The sequence below is a fragment of the Camellia sinensis genome, chromosome 2 (assembly GCF_055761805.1).
Source record: "Camellia sinensis isolate YWXY chromosome 2, ASM5576180v1, whole genome shotgun sequence".
NCBI lineage: Eukaryota > Viridiplantae > Streptophyta > Magnoliopsida > Ericales > Theaceae > Camellia > Camellia sinensis.
In genome coordinates, this window is record NC_138962.1 from 49610916 (window position 1) to 49623761 (window position 12846).

A 12846-nucleotide genomic window follows, 5' to 3' on the forward strand; every position below is an offset into this window, starting at 1 on the left:
ATGGCATCCACAATGGCCTCACACACAATGTCCTCTCCCCTCATTTGCCACTCATCTCTCCCTCACCGAACCCACACCGCTTCTCTGTCTCCGCCTTGATCCACAACGGCCTTGTCATCTCAAAACTCTGCTTCCATCTCCAGATCTCTCATTGTGTGTGTGCAGAGTATCCAGCATTTCCCTCTGTGATGGATATCAATCAGATTCGCGAGATTTTGCCCCACCGGTATGTATTTTCTTATTTTTATTTTTATGTGAATTGAGTGTGATCAAGAGGGTTTATAAATTTTTTTGGTGGTTTCATGAATGAGGGAGATGGGTTTAATTTGAAAGAAGTTTAGTAGTAGTTATTGTGGGGATATATTTTCTGAGTACCAACACGTGGCAAGGTGATACCGACGTGTCAGCCGAGGTGCCACGTGTCTTGGTCGTTGTGCCGAGGTCATCTCGGCTAGGCCGAGGTTACCTCCGAAGATATCGGAATCCGAGATAAGCAGATAAGAGATAAGAGTCCTAGAATGAAGAGGGAACTCAACCTGGATATGGACAAGAGTCCTAGATTGGGAGAAGACTCTAGTTGGGTAAAGATAAGACTCTTAGAGAGTTTTGTCCTAACTCCACTGGGAGTCCCAGATAAGCAGTAATCCTGAGTCCATAGAAGTCAGGCTTCTATTGGGACTAGGATTGAGTTGGCTATAAATAAGAGGCACCCCCATGGGTCTAAGGTATGCTTTTTGATACTCAAGCTTGTGAGTTTAGTACTTGATTTATCTTTGAGAGATATACTGACTTGATCGTCGGAGTGCCCCCGGGTGGTCGAAACCACCGCGGAATGCTTATATTTCTGTTGCAGGTCAGTCAGGTGCCATCTATTCTGCCAGTGCTCTCCAGCTGGTTACTAAGCGGGCAGTGTGGTCGGAAAATCACCCACACAATTTGGCGCCGTCTGTGGGAAAGAAAGAAAAATAGATGGCCAATGGCGGACAGAAGGATCAGATTAGAGACAATGCTTTTGCTGGGAATAGGAGATCTATCAACCTCGACGTTGAAGGACAATAGCAACACAGAAACTTGTGACCAGAGTCACGAAGTGAAAGAAGCCGGCTAGGAAGGTGACGCACTAAAGACAACAGATCGAAGCAACGAAGACAATCTCCAGGTATGGAAGGATAGATACCTGCGGAGGAACGAAGACCCTTCCAGAAGGGATACAAAGACAGGGGGCATGAGCGCTCCCAAGGAGATAACATTCAAGTATAGAAGAACTCATCCTGAGTGAGCAGATCCCGGATTCCAAATCCCGGATCCCAGATCCCAGAAGACATAATCTCGGCCTAGATAAGTAGGTCCGAGAAAAGAAGAGCTCAACCTGAGTGAGCAAATCCAAGATTCTAGAAGATAAGATCTCGGCAACTGAGTCCGAGAAGAGAAGAGCACAGCGAACAGATCTAAGATCCCAGAGGATAAAAAGGAAACACAGAAGATCAGACTAAAGTTGGCCGGGTTGAAAACTCCGGCTTGAGACCAAGAAGATACTTAACCGTAGTTAAGCCGAGAAGATTCTTAACCCGAAGTTAAGACCAAGAAGATGCTTAACCGTAGTTAAGCCAAGAAGATTCTTAACCCGAAGTTAAGACCAAGAAGATACTTAACCGTAGTTAAGATCCAGAAGATGCTTAACCGTAGTTAAGACCAAGAAGATGCTTAACCGTAGTTAAGCCAAGAAGATTCTTAACCCGAAGTTAAGACCAAGAAGATACTTAACCGTAGTTAAGATCCAGAAGATGCTTAACCGTAGTTAAGACCAAGAAGATGCTTAACCGTAGTTAAGCCAAGAAGATTCTTAACCCGAAGTTAAGACAAAGAAGATACTTAACCGTAGTTAAGATCCAGAAGATGCTTAAACCGTAGTTAAGCCAAGAAGATTCTTAACCCGAAGTTAAGACCAAGAAGATGCTTAACCGTAGTTAAGCCAAGAAGATTTTTAACCGTAGTTAAGCACAGAAGATGCTTAACCGTAGTTAAGCCCAAGAAGATACTTAACCGTAGTTAAGATCCAGAAGATGCTTAACCGTAGTTAAGCCGAGAAGATTCTTAACCCGAAGTTAAGACCAAGAAGATGCTTAACCGTAGTTAAGCCAAGAAGATGCTTAACCGTAGATAAGCCGATATGATACTTAACTGAAGTTAAGCCGAGATAATGCTTAACTGAAGTTAAGCCCAGATGATGTTTAACCGAAGTTAAACCGAGACGATGCTTAATCGAAGTTAAGCCGAGATGATGCTTAATTGAAATTAAGCCGAAATGATTCCTTGTCTCCACTTGTTGAAATTTGTAGCAATTTACAAGTTGGAGTCAAGCTGATTCCTTGTCTTCACTTGTTGAAATTTGTAGCAATTTACAAGTTGGAGTCAAGCTGATTCCTTAATTCACTTGTTGAAATTTGTAGCAATTTACAAGTTGGAATTAAGCTGATTCCTTATCTTCACTTGTTGAAATTTGTAGCAATTTACAAGTTGGAGTTAAGCTGATTCCTTATCTTCACTTGTTGAAATTTGTAGCAATTTACAAGTTGGAGTTAAGCCGAGATTACTGTTTCTCTTCACTTGTTGAAATTTGTAGCAATTTACAAGTCGAAGTGAAGCCGAGGTTATAGTCTGCACACTTGTAGCAATCTACAGGTTGGTTAAACCAGAGAAGATGCTTAACACTTGTTGAAATTTGTAGCAATTTACAAGATAATGTTAAGCCGACATGTGGTCATCTGTTGAAATTTGCAGCAATTTACAGGTTGAGGTAAAAGCTAAGTATATTGTTTAAACACTTGTTGAAATTCGTAGCAATTTACGAATAGATTATTGTTTAACACTTGTTATGTTAATCCTTGTTGAAATTTGTAGCAATTTACAAGTAGGCTAGACCGAGATCACCGTTTAAACACTTGTTGAAACTTGAGAAAAAGTTTGCAAAGTTAACATTGAGTAGTATATGTTTCACACTTGTTAGAATTTATGAAAAGTTTGCAGGTCAGTATCTTGCCGAAGTAAAAGTTTTGTAGCTATTATACCCGAGGTATGTAACCCCGAGAAGATTGCACAAAAGAGGCAAAGTATGAAAGGCATGCACAATATTCTAAGTATAGAATCTTGCAAGAGCAGTTAGAAGAAGATCAAAACAGAATTCGTCGTGATTGACACACCTTCACCTTATAACATCATCTTGAGAAGGCGATGGTTGCATGCAATGGGGGCAGTTCCCTCAAACGTTGCATCAACTATTGTGGTTCTCCACAGAACATGGGATTGAAAGAGTCAGAGGGGATCAACTGCAGGCGAAGAATTGCTCCATGGCAGCAATGAAAACTACCTGCAACATTCGGGAACCAGGGAAGGCAGAGATTGAAGACGAGGACATGGAGGTCCTAGATGATGTCGGCAAAGAGCCAGCCAAAAAGAGTGAAGAGACACTAAAGAAAATCCTCGTCCGGGAGGGCGATGAAGAGCGCTTCATTCAGAGAAGGAAAGTTGAATTAGACGTTGAAGAACAAGGAGGCACATCGGCCATATACAGAGCTTACATTATCTAAAGAACAAAAAGGTACAAGAGTACAAGCGACAAAAAAAAAAAAAAAAAAAAAAAAAAAAAAAAAAAAAAGGAAAAACTTCAAAAACTGAGATGATGCTTAACCGAAGTTAAGCCGAGATGATGTTTAACCGAAGTTAAACTGAGGTGATGTTTAACTGAAGTTAAACTGAGATGATACTTGTCCGAAGTTAAACCGAAATGATGTTTAACACTTGTTGAAATTCTGAGAGAATTTACAAGCTAAAGAGTGCACAAAGTTAAATGTCGGTAAAAGATTCGCCAGAGTCAAACGTCGTTTTGATTAGAACCACTAAGTGCACGCCATAAGTGGTGACCAGAATTGTGAAAGGAATAAATGCTTCAAGAAACAGGGATGATAGTTTGCAAATGCCAAGAGAAAGAGGGTCTAAAGGGGGTGAATTAAAATACCATAAGTTTAATACATCGGCAAAAGAAGAACACATCAGGTCTGTGACCACGGTACGAAGCCAACTTCCCTAAAGTGATCCTAAGTGCAACTTATGTTCACATTAGGGGGCAGGGAGAAGGTACATGGGGAATGAATGATAATTAAGGAGCAAGGAATGTTAACACTTGTTGAAATTTTTGAGCAAAATGCAAGATGAGTTAACCAAAGATTATGAAGTCTACCACTTGTTGAAAATTTACAAGTTTGGTATAGCCGAGATAACACTGAAAGACGTTTCCGAGATATGATCATCTGAGATGACCAACTAGTTTGTTAAGAGCTGAAAAGGTTGGCAAGTACAAAAATGAAGACCTTAAAGAACTAGGGACTGAAAGCAAGAGCGTCGGACTAATCTGCTTCGACGGACGACAATGGTTCAGCCTCTGCAGTCAGTTGGAGGAGCTTCTCTACCGCTACCTCGGCATCAATTTCAAGAAGGAAGCAAACTACTCGGCATCAGCGGTAGGTTGTGTCTCACCTCCAGAAGACAGTTAGAAAGAACTTCTCAGCAGCCTTCTCAGCCACGAGCTCCGCATCAAACTCCTGAAGAGTTTGATCAAAACTCTTCTTGGCGATTGGTACCTCGGAGTTTTTAAAGCAAGGATTGAAAGCAAAAATCTGGGAAAAGACACAGAAAACAGAAACAAGAAAAATCAAGAGTGGTGATGAAGCTATCAGGAAATCAAGACAAAAAGATTGCACAGGTGTATCAAGCCAAGAACAGTGGCAGAAATCAACAGATGTGTAAACAGTGTGTATTAAAGAAGATGATTTGGAAACAACGAGTAAAACAACAATGGTGATTAAACAATGAAGCAGAGCTTCTTGGAAAGCAACAAGAAATAAAAACCAGGAAGAACAGTGGCTTACCAGAAAGAGGGAAGCTAGAATGAGAATTGCCGAAGTCTGACGACGGATACGAAAATAACAGAATCACATAAGCTTCACCGGAGAAGAGGAACGAAGACAGTTGGAGAGCTTGAAAGCTTGGAACAATGGCGGATTTGAAAAAAAAAAGAGCTAGAAAGAGAAAATTCAGAGTCAAGAAGACAACAAAGTTCATGAATAAAGCCAAATGCACAGGCACTAGGTAAGTATGTGAAGAACAAGAAAGTAATGAACCAGGCATGATGCTAGCAACAGAAAGCGGATATGACAAAGAACAATTCCAGGCATTTTAGCAATAAGAAATCAAAAACTTGAAGACAGATGAAAATAGAAGGCAACAGATGGCAAATAAACAGATTCAGAAGAGTTATGAAAGATTGAGCTTAATAGCAAGTAAAGAGTTTATGAACCTACCAAGTGAAATGAATGCCGATATGAAGATCGCCGGAGTCAAATAGATGACTGGAAGTCAGGAACCCATCAAGAATGTGAGTGGAGCAGTTGTAAAGCTCTTGGAGTTTACAAAGTAATGGAACAAGAACCTCGGCTAGGAGGTACGATCTCGAGCGGCTTGGAAAGCATAAAGCTTGATACTTGAACAGAAGTGGACAGTAAAGTCCAGAGAACTTTGAGGTCGGCGAGTTTTATCTCGAACAAAGGGGCACAGATGAACGAACAGTCTAGGTTCCATCACCTCAGAATGCCGAGGTAATAGAACCTAGGGGGCAGTTGTGGGGATATATTTTCTGAGTACCAACACGTGGCAAGGTGATACCGACGTGTCAGCCGAGGTGCCACGTGTCTTGGTCGTTGTGCCGAGGTCATCTCGGCTAGGCCGAGGTTACCTCCGAAGATATCGGAATCCGAGATAAGCAGATAAGAGATAAGAGTCCTAGAATGAAGAGGGAACTCAACCTGGATATGGACAAGAGTCCTAGATTGGGAGAAGACTCTAGTTGGGTAAAGATAAGACTCTTAGAGAGTTTTGTCCTAACTCCACTGGGAGTCCCAGATAAGCAGTAATCCTGAGTCCATAGAAGTCAGGCTTCTATTGGGACTAGGATTGAGTTGGCTATAAATAAGAGGCACCCCCATGGGTCTAAGGTATGCTTTTTGATACTCAAGCTTGTGAGTTTAGTACTTGATTTATCTTTGAGAGATATACTGACTTGATCGTCGGAGTGCCCCCGGGTGGTCGAAACCACCGCGGAATGCTTATATTTCTGTTGCAGGTCAGTCAGGTGCCATCTATTCTGCCAGTGCTCTCCAGCTGGTTACTAAGCGGGCAGTGTGGTCGGAAAATCACCCACACAGTTATTCACTGATGTAGAGTTTCAAATCGGCCCAGGTTCTCTCTAGTTCACGTAATGGACTGGTGGACCGTCGTGTTATGCTGTCCCAGTCCACCAGTCCAATAAACTGTGGCTATGGTATTTTATGACATTTGTATTAAAATAAATGAACGTCAAATATTTCTTTATTATGACTCTATTAATTATTAATGTTTCATTTTTATTTTTATTTTTGGGTTTCAGCTTTCCTTTTCTATTAGTGGATAGAGTGATTGAATACAATCCAGGAGGTTCAGTTGTTGCTATTAAAAATGTAACAATAAATGACAACTTCTTTCCTGGGCATTTCCCTGAGAGACCTATTATGCCTGGTGTCCTCATGATTGAGGTAATTGCTTCATATTTATTTGAATCAGCATCTAAATTTTTTGTTTGAAAGCATGTACTAATTCTTGTTCACATTTGGGTCTAGTGCTTGTTTTTTGGATAATTACTGATGATTAGAATGAATGTTGGACTCAGGCAATGGCACAGGTTGGTGGCATAGTTATGCTGCAACCAGATGTGGGAATACCCTGCGACAACTTCTTCTTTGCTGGAATCGACTGTGTCAGATTCCGGAAGCCAAGTTGTTGCAGGCGACACGTTAGTGATGAGAATGACACTTGTCAAGCTGCAGAAACAGTTCGGAGTAGCGAAGATGGAAGGGAAGGCATATGTTGGAGGGAAGTTGGTATGTGAGGGTGAATTTTTGATGGCTATGGGTAGTTAGTTAAAAGATGCCTTAAAACTGCTATTTCCTTCCCTTTATTGTATTTTTTTTTAGCATAGCCTTTTGCTGATGTTAAGATTTATGAGCATTTGTCGTCTCAACACAAAAACTCACATATTTATGGTATGACAAAAAGTAAAAGTTATTTTTTATTTTTTTATTCAATAAGAAAAAGCTTATTTTTGGAAAAAAGTAGAAAATATTTATGCAGCCACGATCACCACTACTAAAAGATAAGTCTTGGTCTGAAATGGCCTAGGCTTGTGTATGTGTATGTATTGAACTTAGTCTTGGATATAGGCTATGTGCTATGCTGGATTGAGTTTATCTTGTACATATGTTTTAGACTGGGTGTGAATCGAATTGTGACCCAATACCCGTATCTATTTTGCGAGAAAAGATGATAGCAGTTGGGCAATAATGAGACGAGACATGTTCAGACTAAGGACAATAATGCAAGGAGGAGGTCCTATAAACAGAGGATTCGCACCTGAAGTAAGGGTAAGTGGGAAAAAAGAACAAGAAAGAGAGGACTTACAATATTGAAAGAATATTAACTAGATTTTCAGAGGGTTCACACGGTATACCACCCTACTGGAATTTGTTTTTTGTTTGTAGGAATATGACATGAAGTGGATTATCCTCTTGATAGCAATTGGGTAGAAATTCCGACTCACCACAGTAAATTATCATATCGAAATTTAAGTTGAAAAATCTAGAAATTTCCTAGATATTAATTTGTGATTATGTATCAATTTTAATGAGTAAATAGCAATCTCAATCAAACAATTAAAGACAAATCAATACAAGGATTTAACATGAAAAAATCACAATTGGAACGCATCCAATTATGATAAAAAAATCACGGAAAAAAGCCACAAAACAATCCACTTAAGAAGATATAAACGAATTACATAAGTGTACTCTCAATTACCTAGTGAATCCACTCCCGAATCGAACCAACCCCTATGTGCCTCTTTCAGCCCCGTCTTCACCTCGAAATTATCTTGCCTAACGTTGAATCCACAACCCCGATGTCGAATCACGACTATGAGCCACTTCGGAATCCACAAAAGCTTCAGACTCGAATACCACAGAATTCACCGTAGAACAACACTCTCTTTTGTATTGAGCGAAACACAAAATCCTTTGATGTACACTTTTCAAACCAGATTTAAATTCAAACAAACATCAAAGAAACTAGCAAAGAAGTTCCAAATATAAACCTTAATATCCAAGAAGAAGATCTGGAAGCCGTAACCCTAAAAACGAATGAAATCACATATTTATAGAAAACTGATCCGTGATCTCCACTCGAGCGCAAGAATGGCCACTCGAGTGGACTGACACTCGAGTGTAAGAAGTTCTGCTCAAGCACAAAAATACAACTTCTAGCTCGATCCCCGACATAGTCAGCGAAGTGACAAACATGAAAGAATTAACTTCTAAAACATCTCTGCAATGCACAATTCGGGTTGGATTCGCATCTAAAAACTCATAACCTCACTGAAATAAAAGTTAAACAAGATTATAACTGAAAAGAATTTTGCCAAACGGGCCTAACATTAGTTATTATCCTTACTCAAATACTTTTCTTTGAAATCCACGTCTATCTAAACAAACCCTTAAATCTCCAAGTAAGGTGTAAATCACAAAGTAAGGTGTAAAAATTAGTATAAAATTTTTATATTTATATGAGACTCAGGCCTCATTTGGGAACCCGCCATTTTAGTCAAAAAGTTACTAAATTAGTCAAAAAGTCAATAATCTATACAAAAAAATCAAAGATTCTCTTTTCTCTCTACTTTTTGCACATCTTTTCGTAAAAAGTCAAAAAATCATCCCAAACATGCATGTGTTTGGCAAGGGCTAAACCAGGTTTTTTTGGCTATTTTAGCCACAAAAAACAAAATAGGCTATTTTAGCCATAACAAACAAAACATCACATCCAACCTATAATCATTACATTCTTCTCTCACAAAAAAAGTCAAAAAAGCCAAAAAGCCAAAAAGCCCTTCCCAAACCAAGCTTTTTAGCCCAGGCTAAAATAGCCAAAAAAGCCAAAAAGCCAAAAAGCCAACCCACTTCCCAAACGGAGGCTAAGTTTTTTTAACTCATATTTTAGTCAAATAATTAAAAAATTACCAAATTAACCTGTTCCCAAATACCTCAATCATTTTCAGGGCACAAGTCTTCAAACCTTGTAATTAGGTGACAAATCACATGGGGGACAAGAAAAGAAATTTCTTGGAAGGAAGCATTATAGGCTAGGCATTATGTTATCTAATGTATATATGCTTTTTGAATGAACAAGTCTAATGTATATCCAACCAAGAAGGGCCGACAGTCAATAGTTGACTGTGGATGAGTGAACAAGATGCATAGTAATGTGAAATGCATTTATGTCCTGTTTGGTATTTAAATTTTTTTTGATCTTTTTTATTTTTGGTTTTGTTTTTCATATTTTTAGAAATAAAAATAATAAAAAGTTTGGAAACAACTACCTTTTGTAATTTTTTTTTTTTTTGGGTGGGATTTTTTTTCTTCAGATATTCATAAAAAAAATCTCGAAAAATGTGTTTTTTTAGGAAAAAAAATTCAAAATAACTTTTCAAAATAATATTTGGGTAATAAATTTCATTTTTTATTTTTGATAATAGAAAAATAAAAATAAAAACGATATCAAATGCTATGATTTGCCATGACACTGACAATGGCAATTTTTTTTCTTTAATCATCTTTTGCAATTAGCAAGGAAGAGTGAAATTTAAGGACAATATTATATTATTGTGGGGATATAATTTGTGAATGATAACACGTGGTCGAAGTGTCACCGACGTACTAGCCGAGATGCCACGTGTTCTTGATTTGATGCCGAGATGATCTCGGCTAGGCCGATGTTATCTGTGAAAATACTGGAATCCGAGAAAAGCGGATGAGGAACAAGAGTCCTAGAATGAGAGAAAACTTCAGTTTGGGTAAAGATAAGTCTCTTAGAGAGTCTGGGAGTCCAAGATTAGCAGTAATCCTAAATCCATTGAAGCTAGGCTTCTATTGGGATTAGATTTGTGTTGGCTATAAAAGAGAGGCACCCTCATGGGTCTAAGGTATGCTTTTTATGTTATGAATAGTGAGTTAAAGTACTTTTGCTATCTTTGAGAGATAACTGACTTGATCGTCGGAGGGCTCCCGGGTGGACGAACCACAGCCGGAATCTCTTCTTTTTATGATAGGTCGTTCGGGCTTAATCTATTCGGCCAGTGTTCTCTAACTGAGTGCTTGATTAGCAGTGTAGTTAGAAATTGACACACACAATTATATTACAAGCTTCTATGGATATGGTCCATATGGAGGCGGAGAAAAAAAAAATTTGTCTTTGACAAATTTCAAATCAAATTTAATTTTTGTTTTTTTCATATAATAATGATTAACCATTAACCTGAACGTCAATGAAGCTTTGGGTAAGTTTAAATAATTGATCAGATTACAATAAAAAAAAAATACTATTTATACAAAATTTATCATCAATACTAAATGTTATTTCAATAATTAAATATCATTGAAATAGATATTTTATATTAAACTAATAAGTCTGAATGTTAGCAATTCTTGGCTAAGCATTGAGAGTGGAAATCTAAGGGTTAAATAGTGCTCTATTTCTATAATGGGAAATGCTAAGAACAACCTAAGTGCTATCCATTAGTCTATGAAAGCAAGAAAAAAAAGAGTTCGGATTCTCGGCCGCCCTTCTCGGCGGCCGTCCCAGCAGCCCCCCAAAACGACGTCGTTTTGGGGGTTTTTTTGATTTTTTTTCTTTCTTTTTTTCTTCTTCCTCGTTCGAACGAACCAGAGGGAAGGGGAGGGGAGGGGAAGAAGAGAGAGAGGGGGAGGGGAGGGGAGCCGCCGGTGGGCCGGACTGGAGGGGGCCATAATCACCGGGGGAGGAGGAGGAGGAGGAGGAGGAGGGCCGGAGGCGGAGGCGAGGCGACGATCTGACGGCTGGACGACCTGCGACGGCGAGTCTTCGGCGAATCCGGACCCCCTCCCCTCCCCTTCCTCTCTCTCTTCTTCCCCTCCCCTCCCCCCCTCCCCTTTGCTCTGGTTCTGTGAAGAAGGAAAGAAAAAAAAAAATCAGAAAACCCCCAAAACGACGTCGTTTTGGGGGGCTGCTGGGAACGACCGCCGAGAAGGGCGGCCGAGGATCCGGATTCGAAAAAAAAAAGCTTGAAAAAGGGAGATGCTAGAGAGCTCTAAATCTAGAGCTCTAATTTGAGCTCTAGTGATGTGTCCAAGCAATAAAAAAAAAAAAAAAAAACAAGGCAAGGCACAAACATCACATCAGAGCATTTCTAACATTTCTTTTATCTAAAAAGCTTTTTAAAGGTAAGGTATAAGAGTTATTATTACTAAAAATTAGGAGTGATCTGGGATGATCTAAATAAGTATACTTTTTGACTTTTTATGAAATATAGGTTGGGTATGGGTTGGATTTGAAATGATGTGTTAGAGAGGTGATGTGGCTTAAATAAGATGATATGACTTAAATAGGATAGTGACTTTTTAACTTTTTGACTTTTTTAAATCATGTCAAACAAGGCTTTGGTATGAAATTCATACCGTAAAATATGAATATTTACATTAGCAAGTTGTTAAGTATTCAAAAAAATATTTATATGCATAAAACTATTCATAAAATTCTTTAAATATGAAAATTAAAATTTAATAGACCAAATATCTAAATAATAAGACTTATTAAAATATAAAAATATATTATGAACTAATTGAGATATAAATATTTAAATTTTTTTTAATAAATATCTCATAATTTAACTAATGATTCATTTTAACCACTTTTATTCTAAAAATTCAACCAACAATGATCCGCGTTATCATGGCGGTGAAAAAGAAAAGGTTCAACCAACACATGCATGCATGCATTGCCATGTACTTTATTATATGAAAAAGTTTAAACGGTAGGTCTAAAATCTCAGGAAAAAAAATTAGAAATTTAATCCAAAAAATATTTCGGGAAAAAAGTTCAAAAAATTAACTAGAATTTATAATGAAATATTTAGGGGTTGTTTGGAATGATCTACAGAAGTGTATTTTTTAACTTTTTAATTATATGAAAAAATATATAAAAAAAAATAAAGAGATGATATGATCTAAAAAAAATTTTTTTTAAAAAAATACTAATATAGGGGATGCCAAACAATCCCTAAAATTTATTCATAATCCGGTTCCATAATAAAAATAAATAAATAGATAAATTTTGATCATTTTTTTTTTTGGTTAGATTTATAGACTTTCTAAAGGTTAAATTGAGAAAGATATGCATCATCAACAACCACTTCATGTTTGAAACTTCATCTCTCTCCTTTTATGTCCCCCGCCACCCCACTTGTGCCAGCTCTTGAAGCCGACTTTGCTTACTTCTTCTTCCCTCCCCCCCCCCCCCCCCCCCCCCCCCCCCCCCCCAAAACCCCCAACCACTTTGACTTCCCCCTATCCATGCATAATATTATTTTTTTTAAAAAAAAAAGCTATGTTCTTAATTTTAATTTCTATATTTTAATATATTCTCAATCATTAAATTATGTTTCAAGATTTATGTATGTCGAGATTTTCTAATTAAAAATGCATTAGAACATAAAATGAAAGAACTTGGAAATAGATGATTGTTATGTACTCCAAAAAAGTAACCTTACAAATACTCTAAAAATGAAATATATAGTGTGGCGTGGATTACATTCAAAATAAATTTGATTCATACATATTATTTTTGAAATACTTTTGATTTTTTGTACTCAAAAAATATAATATATGGTGCGATTTTGGT

At 37.9% G+C, this 12846-nt stretch overlaps 1 pseudogene; it reads left to right on the top strand.

Moving 5' to 3' along the window:
- LOC114319651 (uncharacterized) lies at positions 1–7141 on the top strand (annotated as a pseudogene).
- The last annotated feature ends 5705 nt before the right edge of the window (positions 7142–12846 follow it).